The 22,428-nt window shown below is 39.1% G+C and overlaps 1 protein-coding gene across 4 annotated transcripts in view; it reads right to left on the reverse strand.

The window, feature by feature from the left end:
- Positions 1-22,428, reverse strand: part of SGMS1 (sphingomyelin synthase 1) — a 313,874-nt gene that overhangs the window by 144,726 nt on the left and 146,720 nt on the right. For 3 of the 4 annotated variants that reach the window (XM_065922841.1, XM_065922842.1, XM_065922843.1), the window contains one exon: positions 18,022-18,165. The exons of the other annotated variant lie outside the window; for it this stretch is intronic. The gene's annotated coding sequence lies outside the window, so the exon portion shown is untranslated. The remainder of the gene's footprint in view (positions 1-18,021; positions 18,166-22,428) is intronic. 4 annotated transcript variants of the gene reach the window in all.

Here is a 22,428-nt window from a genome sequence, read left to right on the forward strand (position 1 = left end):
AAAAATAATCCCCAAATATTAATAACACTGGTTTTTAAATGCAAAGATAGATGTGTTTTAAATGCAACAGATATGCCATAAATGCAAAGACACAGATAGATAAACAGGTGGATATATCAATACAACCAAAATACAAAAACCAGGCAAAGAAAGTAAAAGAAAACTGTAGGCCTCTAACACCCAGAAAACATATGCAAAAATCCTTAACAGACTACTGTAAGGTATAAGGACAGATGAATGGAACAATGCAGGAGAATAGAAGTCAGAATAGAGAATGCATAGATGGTCAACTGTTACTTTTTTTTTTTTTTTACCAGGAGGCCAAAATAATTAGTTGATTTAAGGATGGTCTTTTCAACAAATTAGACAGGAACAAATAGATATCCATATGGAAAGAAGAATGAATCTTGACATCAACATCTCACATAGAACTGAAAAGAAGTGAAGTAAAAGTCGGTCAGTCATGTCCGACTCTTTGTGACCCCATGGACTATACAGTCCGTGGAATTCTCAAGGCCAGAATACTGGAGTGGGTAGCCTTTTCCTTCTGCAGGGGATCTTCCCAACCCAGGGATCAAATGCAGGTCTCCCACATTACAGGCAGATTCTTTACCCACTGAGCCACAACTAACTAAAGCTAAAACTATGAAGCAGGAAAACAGGAGAATGTCTTTGTGACCATTAAGCAGGCAAGGCACTATCAGTTCAGTTCAGTTCACTCACTCAGTCGTGTCTGACACTTTGCAACTCATGAACCGCAGCCGCCAGGCCTCCCTGTCCATCACCAACTCCCGGAGTCCACCCAGACCTATGCCCATTGAGTAGGCGATGCCATCCAACCATCTCATCCTCTGTCATCCCCTTCTCCTCCTGCCCTCAATCTTTCCCAGCATCAGGGTCTTTTCAAATGAATCAGCTCTTCGCATCAGATGGCCAAAGTATTGGGGTTTCAGCTTCAACATCAGTCCTTCCAATGAACACCCAGGACTGATCTCCTTTAGGATGGACTGGTTGAATCTCCTTGCAATCCAAGGGACTCTCAAGAATCTTCTCCAACACCATAGTTCAAAAGCATCAATTCTTCGGCACTCAGCTTTCTTTATAGTCCAACTCTCACATCCATACATGACAACTGGAAAAACCACAGCCTTGACCATACGGACCTTTGTTGACAAAGTAATGTCTCTGCTTTTTAATATGCTGTCTAGGTTGGTCATAACTTTCCTTCCAAGGAGTAAGTGTCTTTTAACTTCATGGCTGAAATCACCATCTGCAGTGATTTTGGAGCCCAAAAAAATAAATCTCCCCACCTATTTCCCATGACGTGATGGAACCAGATGCCATGATCTTAGTTTTCTGAATGTTGAGCTTTAAGCCAACTTTTTCACTCTCCTCTTTCACTTTTCATCAAGAGGCTCTTTAGTTCTTCTTCACTTTTTGCCATAAGGGTGGTGTCATCTGCGTATCTGAGGTTATTGATATTTCTTCTGGCAATCTTGATTCCAGCTTGTGCTGCTTCCAGCCCAGTGTTTCTCATGATGTACTCTGCATACAAGTTAAATAAGCAGGGTGACAATATACAGCCTTGATGTACTCCTTTTCCTATTTGGAACCAGTCTGTTGTTACATGTTTAGTTCTAACTGTTGCTTCCTGAGCTGCATACAGGTCTCTCAAGAGGCAGGTCAGGTGGTCTGACATTCCCATCTCTTTCAGAATTTTCCAGTTTATTGTGATCGATGCAGTCAAAGGTTTTGGTATAGTCAATAAAGCAGAAATAGATATTTTTCTGCTTTACTAGGCAAAGCAGTATGGGTAGGAGAAAACATTGATAAACTGGACTGCATCAAAATTAAAACTGCTCCTTTTTGAAGGAATCAAAAAACAATCAAGAAAATGAAGAAGCAACCACATCTGAAACATCTTTATAGTACATATATCTGACAAAAGACTTATACCTAGAATACATTAAGAATTATCAATACTAAAAGAATTGAAAAGCATAAAAAGTCAAGAATAAAAGTCATGAAACCCAGTTTTTAAAATAGAAAACAACTTTACTAAATACTTCATCAAAGAAGACACAGAAATAGCCAATAAGTACAAGCAAAGTTTTTCAACATCATTATCATAAAGGAAATCAGGAAGCCACAAGATATCACATTACACCCACTATAGTGTTAATATTGAAAAGACTGACAATGATAGCAAGTGCTGGCTAAGACTTGGATCATATCGGAGATTTTCATACATTGCTGATGGTCATGTTTAATTATACAACCCCTGTAGGAAAATATTTTACAATATTTTATAAAATTAAATATATACTTATCCTCTGATGCACTTCTAAGTGTATATCCAAAAGCAATGAAAACATATGTCCATAAAGAGACTTGTATAATCATGTTATATTTATAATAGCCAAAAATTGTAACCACCCAAATGTCCTTCAATAAACAGATAACTTCATATGATAGAATACTATTCAGCAACATAAAGAAACACCTACTGATACACATAACAAATAGAACTCTCAAAAACACCATTAAATGAAGCAAACACAGCCAGACACACAAGTACACTCTGTATAACTCTACACAGCTCTGGAATAGGCAAAAGTAAGCTCTATTGATTGAAGTCACGCTACTGTTTACTTCTGGGGTGAGACAGCTGACTCGAAATGGCAGAAGGGAATTTTCTGGGTGACAGAAATGTTTTATACCTTGAGAGAGACAACAAAATTTGTACGTTGTGTAGTATGCAAAATTATATCCAAATTTTAAAAAAGTTCACAAGCAACTTCCTTTGAATTAGTTCTGAAGGAGATATGGTCTCTCACAGGTCAAAGCTATCTCTCTTATTATCTTTGGGGACAACTTCTAAAGCCTCAAAAACAGAAGGTGTATATTTAGTCACGCTGTTTTTTTTTTTTTTTTTTTTAAATATACACCCAAACAAAGCAAAGGAAAAAGAACCATTATCTGATTCCTATCAAAATTCTCTTTTTGATATTTGCTCCAACTTAGTGGAATTAAAACAATCTTCCCTTTGAAAGTGAAAAGTCAAAGTACAAGTCGCTCAGTCCTGTCCAACTCTTTGCAACCCCATGGACTATACAGTCCATGAAATTCTCCAGGCCAGAATACTGGAGTGGGTAGCCTTTCCCTTCTCCAGGGGATCTTCCCAACCCAGGGCTCAAACCCAGGTCTCCCACATTGCAGGTGGATTCTTTACCAGCTGAGCTATTTACCCCACTAACAATTTAAAGTTTACTTTTAACAGCAGAATGAAAAAAGGAGTCAAAAGTAAACTATGAAACATAAATTCAAATGTTCTAATATCTTACTATTCTAAAATATTTATTAAATTCCTACTGTATTCCAGGCAAGATGATAGTCACTAGGGAAATGAAAATGAAAAAATTCCACCTTATTATTGAAGAGTTCTCAGTCAGGGGGAAGATAAACTACTGTAAAGTGTAAGTAAATAAATAGAATATAAGTTGGTAATTTACAACTACCAATTTAATTGGCAGTTAAATTTAAATTAGTAATTTAAATTTCCCCACTGGGGGAAAATATATCACTTCTTTTCCCTCTAAAACCATAATATTTGATAATGATCAATAATATACGAGAAGTAAATATAGTAAATTCAGTTATTCTTTTTGAAGGACAAACCTTTTTCTAACCCAAGAAAAAAAGAACCCCAGTACATTTTAAAGGAAATGATCTCCACAGCAAAGGGGATTAGATAACTTGTACCACTTGCCCACATCCTCCGTTCCAAACTCACAGCTGGTTTGCCTTAGGTGGGTGCTTATAGGAGTTAAACCTGAAGGCTGGTCAGACTACGCCTCAAAATGAAGCAATGGGCTGAGTCAGTTCTCACCCTCAGGACACTAATTGTCATACAAATCCCTTCCCCTCTGTTCTCTCCTGAGCCAACTTTTGTTCCCTCTACCCATTTCAAAATCAGCAGTGACCTCCAACATTGTCAAAGCCAATGGCTGATTCTCAATTCTCATTTAATATGACCTATCCGCAGCAGGCTACACAGCTGTCCTCTTGCTTGCATGTGAAATGCTTTCTTTACTTGGTCCCCAGAACACCGTACACTCTTTCCACTGCCTTCCTTCCAGCAGTTTCTTCTCACTTTCCTTTGTGCGCTCGTTCTTATCTCTGTGAGTTCTGCCCAGAAGTTCCCTCAATTCTCAGATCTCTTCCTTATTATCATTAGCTCTCTAGGTCAGCAGTTCTCAAGTATGTTGGTCTCAGGACTCCTTTACACTTTAAAAATTAATAAGAAACTCAAAAAATTTTTTGTGTATGAGCATGATACCTATAGATAATTACTGCATTAGAAAACTGAGAAGATTTTTAAATATTAATGCATCTAAAAGCAACTATAAACCCATTACAAATCAACACAAATAACATACTTCAATAGAAATTCATTTTCAAAAATAAAAATACATACATTAGTAAGAAGAATAGCAGTTTATATTTTTAAAACATATTCCTCACACCTAGCTTAATATAAAAAAGCAGATTCCCAGATCTGCATCAGCATTCAATCTGCAACAATGTCACACATGCTTCTGGAAAACACTACTGAATGGCACATTCAGTATTATTATAAAAAGTTTTAACTCTGCAGACCTCCTTATAAAGGTCCAAGGAACCCACAGATCCCTGTTATGCTTTGAGAACTACTTTAGATGCTCTCATCCAAGCCCATGGTTTTTAAATACCATCTCTTCTAGGACAGCTCTCAATTAAAAAGATAACCTCTGGGCTGCATTCTTTAAACTCTAGGTTCAAATAGCCAAGTGCCTATGCAATATTCTCACTCAGATGTCTAACAGGTAACTATTTTAACTAATAAAGTCTTTACTCCCCACCTGCCCTACTCCAACATTTTCCTCCTGCACTTTTCTCCCATCTCAGTAAATAATAACTTTAACTTACCAACAACTCAGGTCAAAATCTTGGGAGAAACCCAGGATGCCTCTGTTTGTTTCAAATCCACATCTAACCGCATATCCAAATTTGATGAGTTTCCTTCAGGAATATATCTGCAATCTCACCACTTCTTATCTCTCCACTACTCCTTCCATCCTGGTTCAAAATTACACATCTTGGCCTAGGCTTTGGCAACAGCCTACCTGGTCTGCAAGCATCTTCTTATGTCTCCTAGGCATAATCTTCACACGGCAACCAGAGGGACTTAATGTATGAGTCAGATCATAAGTCATTTCTCTGCTTAAGACGGCAGGTACCTTCTCACCTCACTCAGAGCAAAAGTTAGACTCTTCATCAGAGCCAACAGAGGTGAGAGCTGGGCCAGGACCACCTCTCCAAACTCTTAAAGCTCTCCCCTTGCACAATGCACTGTAGCCACCCCGGCCCCTTGGTCTACAGGCTTACACTCTCTCATGGTCTTTGCAATTACAGTTTCTTCTGCCAGAAGCCCAATCCCCTCAGATCGCCTTGACTGAGGTTTGTTTCCTGGATCAGCACTCAAACACTCCACATGGAAGATGCCATTCCCACTGCCACTTCATAACTTTTCCCAGTTTTACTATTCTTCCTAAAACTTGTCATTACTGGACACATTTGTCTGCTCTTTGTCTGTTTTCCCTGCCCTCATGCAATGAGAAGATGGCCTTTGTCTGCTTCAGTGCTGGATCCCAGTACCTAGAACACTGTCTACTGGGGAGCAGGTGCTCAATGTGCAGTTTGAGTGGATGAACAGAGATGTGAGTCCAAGTAGCTTTGGGAGTTGAAGGCAGAAGTGATGAGGTGGAAAGGCCAGGAGAACCACATGCAAACCAGCACGGTGAAGAAGAAACCATAAAAGTGGAAAAAGTAGCACTACCAAACAGAGGCTGTAAATAAGAGGAGACAAGAACTACTGTTGGATAGCACTCCCAGCCGGTCAGAGAACTAAGTAATTACCAAACATTTGTTCACCTCTAATAGTAGCTCTCAAAATTCATCCAAAATACACAAACATATTTGGAACCAGAATGTTTCCTTTGAATGTCACCTGAATCAATTCAGTAAAATCTTATACTCTTTATAGACATAATTCTTTTCTTACACAAAAAAGAAGGAAAGGTCCATACAGAGGAAAATGATTAGCCTTCTTAGCCTACTTGCCAAACTTTCAGGCTCTACCCTAACTTCTCAGGCATCTTCACAAAGTGGTTCCAAGAGGGAGAGGACACTAGAATAGAAACTAGGTTCTCATTGCCGCTGAAATTCACTGAAACTAACCAGAAAACCCCACAGTAAATCAATCTGGTCACGACTCCAAAAATGGGTGTCAGGATTACTTCATCATAATTAATATCAAATTCATAGTGCCATAAACAGAACCTACATTAACAAATGTTTTATCCAAAGAAAGGTTTTAAAAATACTTTTCTTCATTCTGACCAAAAAAAAAGAAAAGTAATGCATATGGACTCAAATCACAGCTAGTACCCCAAATTTAGGTGCCCCAGTGGGAATGACAGTTATGCCCAGTCATCAGCAGTCCCTCTTGGAGGGAACATGAGAATGTTAGAACAGTAAGCATATCTTTAAACGTTTGTCTTAACAGTTGCTTTTCTGACTGTGTGGAACTTTGAAAGTGACTGTGTTAATAATTAACATTTTCCCATCAAATATTTAGGAAGAAAAAAATTCTAGAGATGAGCTATTTCTTATATAATCTTTGTTTCATTTCTATTATGGTTTCTTTCCCAAATTAACACAGGTAGCAATAAATATATGCAGTCAAAAAATATACTCACATATCTTCAAATGTGATATTAAAAGAGGTTTTTAATATCAGAATAGTGCTCCAAGATTAAAAAACTCTGCATAAAAAAGAGAAAAAAACCTATTCACATCAAGAAAGCTTTCTTCATTTTATTTAAAGATTTCTTAAGAATTCATCTAAAATTAGTGAACTTTCCTTGTCAATTTAAATGTATTCAATTTATTTAAAATATCAATGGTATAACTTTCAGAAATGTACTCTGCTGAAAAATATAATTGTGATGAGAAAAAGAAAACACTAGGAAAATTCTATGTTCTCAAAATTTAAGCAAAAATAATAAACAGTGGTTCTTTAGGTTGACTAGTTTGAAAGTCTGAAAATATTTGCAACATGGAATGCAAACCAGTTTCCTCTTTAGAAACTATTTCCACCAATGCCAATTCAAAGTAAACACTACAATATTTTTAAAATAAACAAACAGCCATTTTTTCAGAACTAAATATGAAGATCTGTTAAGCTAACACATTTTACAAAATTAAAACTTCCAAACACAGCTACTCAAAAATCATAATAAATAAACATTCCTAAGCCCCTCAAATATTAATCTTAAAATTTCTAATCATAATGTGGTCTTATCTAAATGTACAGCTGACAAATCATGCTATTAATCCAGCTGGCATGCTTACCAGGTTATGTTTCTATTCCTTCCACAGCAAATATTTAAAACACACTACTAATTTTCATAACCTCAAAATACATAAATGTTCCAGGCAATCGTTATCCCTATCCTAGTCATCATAACTTGAACTTTCTTCCAATTTAAATCAACATTGATTCCATTTCACATTTGCTTAGCACCGTACTACATACTGTGGAAAATTCTGAAAGAGATGGAATACCAGACCACCTGACCTGCCTCTTGAGAAACCTGTATGCAGGTCAGGAAGCAACAGTTAGAATTGGACATGGAACAACAGATTGCTTCCAAATAGGAAAAGGAGTACCTCAAGGCTGTATATTGTCACCCTGCTTATTTAACTTACATGCAGAATACATCATGAGAAATGCTGGGCTGGATGAAGCACAAGCTGGAATCAAGACTGCTGGAAGAAATCAATAACCTCAGATATGCAGATGACACCACCCTTATGGCAGAAAGTGAAGAAGAACTAAAGAGCCTCTTGATGAAAGTGAAAGAGGAGAGTGAAAAAGTTGGCTTAAAACTCAACATTCAGAAAACAAAGATCATGGAATCCAGTCCCATCACTTCACGGCAAATATATGGAAAAACAGTGGAAACAATGGCTCACTTTATTTTTTGGGGGTCCAAAATCACTGCAGATGGTGACTGCAGCCATGAAATTAAGACGCTTACTCCATGGCAGGAAAGTTATGACCAACCTAGACAGCATATTAAAAAGTGGAGACATTACTTTGCCAACAAAGGTCCATATAGTCAAGGCTGTGGTTTTTCCAGTAGTCATGTATGGATGTGAGAGTTGGATTATAAAGAAAGCAGAGCGCCAAAGAATTGATGCTTTTGAACTGTGGTGTTGGAGAAGACTCTTGAGAGTCCCTTGGATTGTAAGGAGATCCAACCAGTACATCCTAAAGGAAATCAGTCCTGAATGTTCATTGGAAGGACTGATGCTGAAGCTGAAACTCCAATACTTTGGCCACCTGATGCAAAGGGATGACTCATTTGAAAAGATCCTGATGCTGGGAAAGATTGAAGGTAGGAGAAGGGGATGACAGAGGATGAGATGGTTGGATGGCATCACCAACTCAACTGACATGAGTTTGAGTAAACTCCGGGAGTCGGTGATAGACAGTGAGGCCTGGTGTGCTGCAGTCAATGGGGTTGCAAAGAGTTGGACTCGACTGAGCAACTGAACTGAACTGATACTATATGCTGAAAAAAAGTATTCATTAGTTTAAGTCATACCAAAATATGGCTATTTCCAGGAAACTGTTCTGATATAGCAGCGCAGACTGACAGATGGACCAAGGAAGGCTAGGTACGTTAGATCAGTAACCCCAATAGCAGGTCCACCTCTGCAAAATTAATCTAATATGGGGGTCTCAAAACAAAGGCATTAAAGTTCACAACAGTGTGTGATTCATATGGATTAGTAAATGGCACAGTACATATTACAAATTTCTATCAGATGGCAATGTTTCTTGCTATCTCCCTATTTTGTGGTCAAAGAATAATAAGTCAGCTGAATTATCAGATTAAACTGATTCCACAGATCTACATGTTGTACATTTAAACCATAACATTAAGAAATTCTCCTTGAGACTGATTTATTTTTTGTATTGCTGACATGTTAATTATTATTAATATTATATTAATTGCAACTACTTTCACTTTCAAATAATATTCCACTAATTCAGAATCAAATGAAATAATACTAAATAAATGAGTCAACATACACCAGAGCCTCTCAGGGCATCATCATGTAGACCCACGGCAGATTAGCAGATATAACATAAGAAAAATATAAGAAATAACCGCTCATAAAGTGGGGGAGTTACTTAGGAATCTTACTTCGAAGGGTAAACTTGTATGATATAGTAAAATATTAGGCAAATAATTAATCAGTCAAATCAAGGAACAAAAATAAATCTCATCTCAGTAAGTAATGAGTCAAAGACATCAAGGTCCCTGCCAACTCAGACAGCATATTACGAGGAATTATTCTCCACTTCAGTCCTGATCTAGTTCAACTGTACATGGCAGATACTCCAATTAAAAGGGAAGGCTGGGGATTTCCCTGGTGGTCCAGTAGTTGAGAACCTGCCTGCCAATGCAGGGGACATGGGTTTGCTCTCTGATCCAGGAAGATGCCACATGCTGTGGGGCAACTAAGTCCACATGATACAACCATTGAAGCCCACACGCCCTAGAGCCCATGCTCCACAACAAGAGAACTGCTGCAATGAGAAGCCTATCCACAATTGGAGAGCAGCCCCTTACTCAACGCAACTAGAGAAAGCCTGCACACAGCAATAAAGACCCAGCACAGCCAAAACTAAAATAAACATTTTAAAAGGTGTGGGGGAAGCTGGACTTGTATCTAAATTTTTAATAATTTTTTGAGCTCTGCCCTAAATATCTTTCCACCTCATCTATTAGAAGCACCTATTAACAGCAGGGAAAAAAGATCTCTTTCATTTGCGTAAAATGACACAATAGATACCTTCAACTACTCTCCTAAAGATCAATAAAGAAGAAAATATCTTTTTAAATGTACCTGTAGAGTGACAACAAAGTAAGAGACAGTAAAAGTAGAAAAGCTGGGAAGTAAGAAACCACCAAAGCCAGAACCCTGGTAACAATTACATAGAGCAAGAGAGGAGATAAAACCAGGACCGAGCTTGTGAGTTTAAAGAGATCCCATCTTAAAACTGGAACTTCACAGAACTATGCCCTCAGGATATGGGCAATGAGAAATAAACTTGCTCCACCATAAGAGAAGAAAAATTGCTTTTTAACCCTAACAGCGTTTTAGGGGTGGGGTGAGGCACGGCAGTGGTCTGGGTGGAAAATCTCCCTTGAGAATTCACAGCCAACAACTACTACTTGTGTGGTTTGTGGTCTAAATTCATATTATGTGCTTTGAGAAAGCCCAAGCAGAGAACTTTAAGACTATCCAGACTGATGTGGCTCAGATGGTAAACTGTCTGCCTACAATGTGGGAGACCCGGGTTCGATCCCTGGGTTAGGAAGATCCCCTGGAGAAGGAAATGGCAACCCACTCCAGTATTCTTACTTGGAAAATCCCATGGACGGAGGAGCCTGGTGGGCTACAGTCCACGGGGTCACAGAGTCAGAGACGACTGAGCGACTTCAGAGGTACCTGGCAGAAGCAAATATAAACAAATCCTGGAAAAACCTCTTTTTAATCTTGACCCTGAAGAACTCGCACATATACAATTTTCAAGGAACATGAGCTCGCAGTCAGTAAATTATAAACACAAGGAAGTAAGGTACTATGAATGAGCACCAACATGAAATGGGCAAATGAAATCAGATCTAAAAAGACTTGAAATCCTAGAATTATCAGCATAAAATAAGTGTACTTAATATATCTCAATAAAGAAAAATTTGAAAAGAAGCAAAGTTTTATTTTAAAAAATATTACTAAGCTGTTCTTTAGGGAAATTCTTTATTTAATCCACTGAGCTGTAACACAAACATAGCTAAAGTGCCTGATTCAAGAAGGCTCAGGTCTGTGACTCATTACTATCCATCTTCAATTTAAGACAGCCCACCCACAAAGTTTTAAAAGAATCTAGAAATAGATGATGAAGATTTCACAGAATGTCAGGCTCAATTTCACTACCACATTACCTGAAGACAAGAAAACCTTGTATTACCCACATCAACCAGAATACAGAGGGCTAACTAGCCTCCTAGGGCTAAACTTTCAGGCATTACACTTAGCACCATTCATTGGCCCCATCACCAAAGATTACCTTCAACCACCAATGAGTGTAAGGTTATCACTTCGTCTCTCCTAACCTTAGAACTTCTAAGGCACCTCTAGGGAAACCACTGTCCTAAAGCAGGTCAGTCTATAGGAATTCCAACCGGAAGGCCTATGGTTAAGTACCAAATCCAAGACAGATTGTGTCCCTAGAGCAGAATTATGGGCATGATAAAAACTGGAAGTAATACTGTTGTGAACATCTATTTTACTTCTTTTTAGGTTTTTTACTTTTGTAGGTTTTACTTCTGTAGGTTCTCTATACCACAATGATTCTCAGTCTTTACTTCCTCGAGGAAGTAAACAAAGCTTTCTTTAAACAAAACTTTGTGGAAGTTCACTACATAGAACATATAAAAGCAGAGCTGCTGGAGGTCAAAAGTCTTGCCCTCCTCCCTCACATGTACCCCCAGGTATATTTGGAAATCCAAGGGCAAAAAGGAACCATGTCTGAAAAACACTGGCCTGGTGATGATGTTATAATGATAATGATGATTATTTAATTTAACAATGATATCTTTACAGAAGAATAATAAGCATCAATACATTATAGTCCCGCCTCCATATCAGCCTGTTCTGAGTATTGTGTATGCTCAGATATGTTGGACTCTTTGTGACCCCTTCAGATTCCTCTCTTCATGGAATTTTTCACACAAGAACACTGCAGTGGGTTGCCATTTCCTCCTCTGTTGGATCTTGCCCACCCGGGGATAGAATCTGTGACTCCTACATTAGCAGCAGATTCTTTACCACCATGCCACATGGGAAGCCGTCCTGAATAGAAAGCATGTATTAAATGCTGACCCATCTCAGTTATAACTACTTTCTCTGTTTCAGAACTCTGACTCCTAGAAGCACAGAACTCGTCAGCTCAAGAGAAGCCATATTTGTACCGTGAATGTCTATCTAAGAGATTGCAAAGCAGCATCACTCAGGTTTCCACAGGTCACGACAGCTGCCTGACTTAGTGTTGAACACTTATAAAATATTTAGGCAAAAAAAAAAACCGAGGGAGAAATGCTCAACTAACTAGTATATGAAGCATCAAGTACCTTGAGAAGCTCATAGGACCAAACTACTATCTACAAATAAGGATTTGAGAAGTTTCTTGTAAACACAGAAAAAACTGAAGTTACCTGTCATAGATGGGTTACCTCAATGAAAGAAAAAGGAGGTTTCAAATTTTACATGTCAATGGGGAATTTCCAGTACTTCCTTCATGCATTTGTAATGGGAAATTCACAAGTCAGGTTCTCTTTATAATGTGTCAGAAGAAGTGATGTGGGTTTTCTCATCATATTCTTAACCAGCATTAGTTATTTTACAAGATACCATGAAAACTAGTGGCATTTATGGAGTTCTTGTTTCTTTTAATATTTCTGTCCTACCACAGTGTCCTAATGTGGAGGGGTATTAACAAAACTGAATGAGAATTAGGTCTACCTGAGCGCCGAAGGATTGATGCTTTTGAACTGTGGTGTTGGAGAAGACTCTTGAGAGTCCCTTGGACTGCAAGAAGATCTAACCAGTCCATCCTAAAGGAGATCAGTCCTGGGTGTTCATTGGAAGGACTGATGCTAAAGCTGAAACTCCAATACTTTGGCCACCTCATGTGAAGAGTTGACTCATTGGAAAAGACCCTGATGCTGGGAGGGATTGGGGGCAGAAGGAGAAGGGGACGGCAGAAGATGAGATGGCTGGATGGCATCACCAATTCGATGGACATGGGTTTGGGTAGACTCCAGGAGTTGGTGATGGACAGGGACGCCTGGCGTGCTGTGATTCATGGGGTCGCAAAGAGTCAGACACTGAGAGACTGAACTGACTGACTGACTGAATGGAATAACTTATGTTATTATCCACATGGAATACTTTGTTGCCACTTTTTAGCATGATGTAAAAGAAAACTTAAAAATGGGGAAAAACAAGTTATACTGAGCAAAAATGGATCTAGAAAACTTTAATTCTAATTTTGAACTTTTTACAAGGTATACACAGTCCTAAGAATAAAATCTTGAAGCAGCCACACCAAAATATTATCAGTGGTTACCTCAGAATGGTGGCTTTTTTTGTTGTTGTTTGAACTTAATACTTACCAAACTTTCTACTTAGAATCAGGAAAACAGTACATTTAAAAACAAAAAGAAATTTCCCTTTTAATAAAATTGATACAATATACCTGAAGTTCCAAGGTTTGTATATTTCATAAATTTTGAGACTCATATCCCAATGCCAAACCTGTATAACTGTGTAGACAAACTCCAGCCACACCTGCTTTGGAGGGGACTCAGGTGAGCCAAGCCTAATTGTTCCTGGCAGCTTCCCTGATGACTCAGCGGTAAAGAGTCCATCTGCCAAGCAGGATACCTGAGTTTGATCCCTGGGTTGGGAAGACCCCTAGAGAAGGGAATGGCGACCACTCCAGTAATCTTGCCTGGGAAATCCAATGGACAGAGGAGCCTGGTGGGCTGCAGTCCGTGCAGTCAAAGGAGAGTCAGACATGACTTACCGAGTAAGTACACAACACGAAGTGTAATAGGCTCCGTGTGGGAAAGGACAAGCAGAAACAGCGAGGCACAGTTCCCAGTTCTCAGCCCATCACAACAGAACTGTCACTGTTTGGCTGTAACCCCATCAGTGACTGCACCAGGCCTATCTAGAAGCCTTTGCTTCTGTGAGGACGAGGCCTATTTAACTGTTTGTTTTAAGACTGCCTTTGTATTAACACAAAGCAGAAAAAAATCCTTGGACACATTTGCAATCTGAATGTCACCACCGTGTAATCAGTGGGGCAGAGTAATTGTTCAAAGCACAATCCGTGAAATCAGACAAATCTAGGTTCGGGTTCTGGCTCCACCATTCTCTAACTGCACAGGCTTGGGCAAGCTTTGTAATATCACAAGCTTCAGGTTATCCATCTTTCAAAGAAGGTTGCCACACCAACCCGCCCAGGATTTTAGTGAAGATTCAAAATACCTCTCAGTATACAGAGCCTCTGCTAATTTAATAAAAATATTTTAGAAGTCTAAATATACAGATTTTCAATTCATGCAGCCCACTACTGGGGATCGAAAAAAAAAAAAAAAAAAGATACGATGTATTCTTAAACTCAAACTTAAAACACATCTTTCAGGGCAATGTCCAACCTATATACACACTTCAAAACAATCATCTGAGCCAAAACTAAGCACTTGAATAGGTGGTTCTATATTTTAAAGGATTCAGGCTCTGAAATAAGTTTGTGAACCATGCAAGAAGATTTCTAGCAAAATCTCATCATTCCTTATCTATATCATCTTCAATATTAAAAGTATCTGGACACTGGTGCAAATGCTGGAGACACAACAGGATTACATCAGAAACGTCAAGGTCCACTCTTACTCCCAAAGAAAGTGAAAGTGCTAGTCACTCAGTCGTGTCTGACTCTTTGGGACCCCACGGACTGTACCTCTCCAGGTCCCTCTGTCCATGGAATTCTCCAGACAAGAATACTGGAGTGGGTAGCTATTTCCTTCTCCAGGGGATCTTTCTGACCCAGAGATTGAACCTGGGTCTCCTGCATTGCAGGCAGATTCTTTACCACCTGAGTCACGGGGGAAGCCCTGTACTTCCTATACTGGCCTCATAAGCAATTCAGAATGCATCAACAAAGATATCAGAGCCTCAGTTAGAAAGAGGACATACTTTAGTGATGTCTCATACCAACAATATATTCTCAGTAAAATTATAAAGTTAGAAAATACTTGATTTTAATTTGCTAATTAATGCTATAAATATATATAATTATAAACCAAATAAGAAACCACGAAATGGGAAAAAGTAACAAAAAATTGTGAAGAAGGTAGAGCAGAAGGTTACAATTCAATAAACATTTGGATATTTTTCCAGCCCTGCTTCAAAAAGGGGAAAGGGCACGGTATACTGTCTTTATTGTGCACAATACGGGACAGACAGACCCAGTGCTGAATCCCATGTCTGCCTTTACTCTCTCAGAAATAGTAGGCTGGTTATTTAACCATGTGGAACCTCAGCACCCTCATCTAGAAAAGCAGGAGTTGTTTAATGTTCTCATGATGGTGTGATGATTAAAGAAATAAATTACTTGGCACAGGGTTCATTTAAAGTATTTTACATTGGTAGATGGGGAAAAAAACCCTAAAGTATCAACGTGACTTACAACATGACATAGGCTATGCCATTAAAAAAAGAGCCTGTGAATCAAAAGATGGACATCTGCTGAAAGTCACAAAATACAAAACAATGCATGACACTGACCCTGATGATAAACTTAGTTGAGAAGATAAGAATTATCGCTATGAGCAAGAAAATGAAGTTTACCACTTAACACTGTAACTTGGTTGGGGGTGGGGGGCGGGTGTTGGAAGGTCAAGGAGACTAGCAGGTCAAATTCAGTGACTAATAAGGAACTAGTGAATCCAATGTAGCCACCACCCAATCAGACTCAGATATGGCCTTGATGTCACATAGGGCAGAGAAAAAGCCAATAAATAACAGCTTATTCAAAGGACACATTCACTGAGCTTTGATACTGGCTGGCCCATTCTCAGAAGAGAAGACAGTGAGGTTTCTTGTTAGAAATTTACTATTGCTTTCAAATGTCCAGAGTCAAATATTGTCTCTATTGTTTATCATCTGCCAAGCAATAGGAAGGGCTCCAGAGGGGCTGATCAGAGCTGCTTAAGAAAGAGTTAACTCATCCCATTTCTGTCCTTTATTGAGCCCATTTTTGCATGAAATGTTCCCTTGGTATCTCTAATTTTCTTGAAGAGATCTCTAGTCTTTCCCATTCTGTTGTTTTCCTCTATTTCTTTGCATTGACCGCTGAGGAAGGCTTTCTTATCTCTCCTGGCTATTCTTTAGAACTCGTTGGTATCTGCAAGAAAATTAGAGATACCAAGGGAACATTTCATGCAAAAATGGGCTCAATAAAGGACAGAAATGGTATGGACCTAACAGAAGCTATTAAGAAGAGGTGGCAAGAATACACAGAAGAACCATACAAAAAAGATCTTTACGACCCAGATAATCATAATGGTGTGATCACTCACCTAGAGCCAGACATCCTGGAATGTAAAGTCAAGTGGGCCTTAGAAAGCATCACTACGAACAAAGCTAGTGGAGGTGATGGAATTCCAGTTGAGCTATTTCAAATCCTGAAAGATGATGCTGTGAAAGTGCTGCACTCAATATGCCAGCAAATTTGGAAAACTCAGCTGGGACCACAGGACTGGAAAAGGTCCGTTTTCATTCCAATCTCTAAGAAAGGCAATCCCAAAGAAAGCTCAAACTACTGAACAATTGCATTCATCTCACACACTAGTAAAGTAATGCTCAAAATTCTCCAAGCCGGGCTTCAGCAATATATGAACCGAGAACTTCCAGATGTTCAAGCTGGTTTTAGGAAAGGCAGAGGAACCCAAGACCAAATTGCCAATATCCGCTGGATCATCGAAAAAGCAAGAGAGTTTCAGAAAAACATCTATTTCTACTTTATTGACTATGCCAAAGCCTTCAACTGTGTGGATAACAACAAACTGTGGAAAATTCTGAAAGAGATGGGAATACCAGACCACCTGACCTGCCTCTTGAGAAACCTGTATGCAGCTCAGGAAGCAACAGTTAGAACTGGACATGAACAACAGACTGTTCCAAGTAGGAAAAGGAGTACGTCAAGGCTGTATATTGTTACCCTGCTTATTTAACTGATATGCAGAGTACAGCATGAGAAACGCTGGGCTGGAAGAACCACAAGCTGGAATCAAGACTGCTGGAAGAAATCAATAACCTCAGATATGCAGATGACACCACCCTTATGGCAGAAAGTGAAGAGGAACTGAAGAGCCTCTTGATGAAAGTGAAAGAGGAGAGGGAAAAAGTTGACTTAAAGCTCAACATTCAGAAAACTAAGATAATGGCATCTGGTCCTATCACTTCATGGCAAATAGGTGGGGAGACAGTGGAAACAGTGTCAGACTTTATTTTTGGGGGCTCCAAAATCACTGCAGATGGTGACTGCAGCCACGAAATTAAAAGACGCTTACTCCTTGGAAGGAAAGTTATGACCAACCTAGATAGCATATTAAAAAGCAGAGACATTACTTTGCCGACAAAGGTCCATCTGGTCAAGGCTATGGTTTTTCCAGTGGCCATGTATGGATGTGAGAGTTGGACTGTAAAGAGCACCGAAGAATTGATGCTTTTGACCTGTGGTGTTGGAGAAGACTCTTGAGAGTCCCTCGGACTGCAAGGAGATCCAACCAGTCCATCCTAAAGGAGATCAGTCCTGGGTGTTCATTGGAAGGACTGATGCTGAAGCTGAAACTCCAATACTTTGACCACCTCATGTGAAGAGTTGACTCATTGGGAAAGACCCTGATGCTGGGAGGGATTGGGGGCAAGAGGAGAAGGGGACGACAGAGGATAAGATGGCTGGATGGCATCACTGACTTGATGGGCATGAGTTTGAGTAAACTCCAGGAGTTGGTGATGGACAGGAGGCCTGGTGTGCTGCGATTCATGGGGTTGCAAAGAGTCGGACATGACTGAGCGACTGAACTGACTGACTGACTGAACTCACCCCATTACAAAGTCAAGTTCAGAGAACAACAGCCACTAGTGTGTGTGAGGCCAGAGACTGAGGTCCTGCTCTCTGAAGGTTCCCAGAGAACGGCTCCACTTGACTTCCTATGGCAGAGTGTGCCACACCAGGCTCAATGCAAGTTCTAAGTCATGACATACCTCCAACAGCTACTGTTTTGCATTTATCGCTGGGTTCCTTTAAAATTATTCTCATGTACACTTCCTGAGGCAGGATCTTGTCTTCTATTTCATAAGCTTTCTTGTCAGATACTTCTGTGTATTCCAAAGAACTTAATGGTGTACCTAGAAGAGAAGAGCAATTTAAGCTTAATCACCTTGAAAATGGAATTCCTATGTGGAAAGAGATCTTACCAATGAATACACTTCACTGTAAACAAGAGCATAAATAAGTTTTAAAGTATCAGGCTGGAGACAAAAAATTCACAACTGACCTTCCCCACCCCCATATTTTCTCATTCCCAGCTTTTTGTTTCTTTATCTCTTTCTTTCAAGCTTTTTATAAAAATTGTCATAAAATATGCATAACATAAAACCTATCTCATCTTTTTTTAACTGAAGACTAAAGTCTGTAATCCTCTATCTATGCCTCTATAATAGAGGCATCTCTCCTTCTATATATCATCTGTTATCTTCAATTGTCAACAAATAACTGATATTCAAAAATTATAGCAGTTTCACTATGAAAACAAACGGCAATTACTAAATTACCCACTTTAAAAGTTGGTTGATAAAAAGGTGTTTTCCTCCAGGCTAAAACATTACCTTCATAAATGATACTTTTTATACTTACATATGTATAAATGGGTGGGTGCATAATCAGGAAGCTGGAGATAATGTTTTGCATCCAACAAATACTAAGAAAGTTGTTCATTTAGTCCCTTACTGATGGTGATTTGTACTTACATGTGAAAGAATGTGGAAACCAATGGCATCTATTTTGATCATGTTAGATTTAATCAGTAACATTCTATTTCTTTTCTTTATATTAGTCTATTAGATGTGGGTCTTCAACTCTTTTCAGGATCACATAAGCCCTGCATCATAGGATATCTGCTGATAACCAAGCCTGTTCTGAAGTGAGAGTGTCAGTTGCTCAGTCAAGTCCGACGCTTTGCGACACCATGGATTGTAACCCACCAGGCTCCTCTGTCCATGGAATTCTCCAGGCAACAATACTGGAGTGGGTTGCCACTTCCTTTTCCAGGGGATACCACCACTCAAATTTCAGGAGGATCTTGAACTCTTTGAAGCCTATCCCTGGACCCCCAGGATAAAATCCCTAGGGATTTACATGGACCAAACTGGGTTCCTATCTTAAGCCAGCTAGCAGGCTTAATTCTGTGATAGTCCCTAAGGACCTAGTTACACTAAGCAATCTCCCATTTTAACCAGTCTTTATCCTATCTGTAAGAAATAGCGCCACCTTTGTAAATAATCAGTCAAAAGAAAGCTGTCACAAACTAACTAAAAACAAACAAAAAAGACTCTCTTGCCATTACCTTTAAACTGTTCAATTAAAGCTTCAGAGAAAAACATATTTATACAAAAGAACATTATCATCTTCTATTTTCGAGGGGGAGGAAGGGGTATGCCAAATGGCTTGCAGGATCTTAGTTCTTCAACCAGGGATTGAACCCACACCCTCGGCAGTGAAAGCATAGAGTCCTAACCATTAGACTGCCAGGGAATTCCCAAGAACACCATCTTTTGACCAAAATAGAGTGTAAACACCTAAAGGTAAGTCAAGGGCTCCACTGCACCTAAAAAAAGTAAACCTCAGGAAACAGGGTGTCATCTTATATTCAAGACCTCACTAAGTCTCATGAACAAAAATCTGTTTACTTTGAGTAATGAAATAATGTTTGGGAAAATAATTTTAATTAACGCTATCCTTGGATGCTTATAGGTCACTTGACAGAAAGTGGTTAATAAAAAGAATCAAATAAACAGATTGAACAATTATTTTCAGAGGTAGGATCTAACAATAGCAAATGCAAATTATCATTTTTTTAGTCTTTTAAATATCACTTTAAAAAGCAACATGGATATCGGAATTATGGATGCCCAATGGAATAGGTCTGTTTATCTCTACTTCCTTCTGAATCCCATTAAAATTATAGCAAAGAGGACAAAAGATACAAATCCATAAGGACAAAGAGAACAGAAAATTAGTGAGGACAACAGACATCAATGGCATTCTGTAAGCTGAAGGCCACAATGGCATTCTGTAAGCTGAAGGCAGAGATGACTGTTGAACAGAGTAGAGCAGAGGAAAGCAGGCCACAAGCTCACTGCCTTAGAAGCAAACAAAAATCCCCCTGACTGCTCCAGAAAGGCTCAGGAAATGGAGCTTCTGGTTCCTGGGAGAAGAGAGGAAGGAGCTGAGAAGAGGGAGGTGGACTGACAGACTGTATAAAAGGCAGTTGGACCCTTACTTTATACTTTAAATAAAAATGAACTCATAATGGATTAAAACCCTAAGTGTAAGACTTGAAACTATAAACCTCCTAGAAGAAAACATGGGGCAAAATCTTCATGACACTGGATTTGGCAATGATTTCTTAACTATACACCAAAAGCATAGGCAAGAAAAACTTTCAAAAGAGACAAATGAGACTGTATCAAACATAAATCTTCTGTGAAGCAAAGGAAACAGTGACATGGCAACCAATGAAATAGAAGAGAGTATCTGCAAAATATATTTGTGATAAGAAATTGATGCCCATAATGTAGAAAGAATTTCTACAACTCAATACGAAAAGCCAAATAACCCAAATAAAAAATGGGTACAAAACCTGAAGAGACATTTCTCCAAAGAAGATGTACAGACAGTCAACAAGCATATGATAGCATCCTCAACATCATTAACCATGAGGGAAATGAAAATCAAAACCAGATAAGATACAATCTCACACCTGTGAGGATGACCACAATCAAGACCCAAATAACAAGTGTTAGCATGGAGAAAAGGGAACACTTTGTGCACTGCTGGTAGGAATGTAAAATAATGCAGCCCCTTCATGGAAAACAGCATGAAGGTTCTACAAAGAATTAAAACCGAACTACCCCATGATCCAACAACCCCACTTCCAGGTCTATTACCCCAGGCCCAAAACTGAAAGCGGGATCTCAAAGAGGTATTTGCACAAGCTTGTTCACTATAGCTTTATTTACAATAACCAGGAGGCAACAGATGCATGGATAAAGAAGATGTGGTATGTAAATATAATAAAATATTATTTACTCTTTTTTTTTTACACATGGAACTCTGCTAAATGTTAATGCGGCAGCCTAGCTGGGAGCGGGGTTTGAGGGAGAAAGGATCCATGTTCATGTATGGCTGAGTCCCTTCACTATTCACCTGAAACTATCCCAGCATTGTTAACCGGCTCTACCCCAATACAAAATAAAAAGTTCAAAAGGTAAAATGTTATTTACTCTTAAAAAAAAAACGAAATACTGTCATATGCTACAAGGATAAACCTTGATTGAGGGTACTACACTAAATAAAATAAGCCAATCACAAAAGCAAATCCTGTAAGATTCCACTTATATGAGACAACTGAAGAAGTCCAGCTATTGAAACAGAAAATAGAATAGTGGTTGCTAGGGGCTAGGCTAAGGAGAGTTGATTAAAAGGGTATAGAGTTTCAGTTTTCCAAGAAGAAAAAATTACAGAGACCTGTTGCCTAACTATGTGAATACACTTAACACTACTATATTACACATTGAAAAGGTTAAGATAGTATATTTTAAATTATGACTTTTACCCCAATAAAAAAATTAAGGAGATTATCCTGATTTATTTAGATGGGCTCAGTGTAATCATGTACTGTGTGCTTAGTCACTCAATCATATCTGACTCTTTGCAACCCCATGGACTGTAGCCCGCCAGGCTGCTCTGTCCATGGGGATTCTCCAGGCAAGAATACTGAGTGTGTTGCTATGCCCTCCTCCAGGGCAACATAATCATAAGAGTCCTCAAAAATGAAAGAGGGAAGCAGAAGAGAAGGTCAAAGAAATGCAACATGAGATGTATCTGACCTGCATTGCCCCTTTAAAGGAGGGGGTGGGGGTGGGCCGAGAGCCAAGGAATGCAGCCAGCCTCTAGAAGCTGGGAAAGCAAGGGAATGGACTCTCCTCTAGAAGGGAATGTAGCCCTGCAGACAACCTTGACTTTACTCCAGTAAGACCCATGCCAGACTTCTGACCTACAGAACTTCAAGGTAATAAACTTGTGTTATTTTAAACAATAACCAAAAAATGTAGTTAATACCTCAGGTCTTCTCCCCAACTGGTAGAGCCAGACCAACCGTCCCTACTTCCATGACGGAAAGTAGTTTACTCTCTGGAGAAAATGATATAGCAAGATTTCAGACTTAGAGGGTCAGAAGAGACACATCAAGAGCTCAGTGGTTATAGGCTTGGGTGGTGAGACCTCTTGCCCCCTCCCCCATGTGGCTCACCCAAACCCTCACAGGCAGGCTTTTACCCCACGAAAAGGTGAACAAAGGAGGACCTTTTGGAGAAATAGAAAGATCCAAG

Source organism: Muntiacus reevesi, chromosome 2 (assembly GCF_963930625.1).
Source record: "Muntiacus reevesi chromosome 2, mMunRee1.1, whole genome shotgun sequence".
Classification (NCBI taxonomy): domain Eukaryota; kingdom Metazoa; phylum Chordata; class Mammalia; order Artiodactyla; family Cervidae; genus Muntiacus; species Muntiacus reevesi.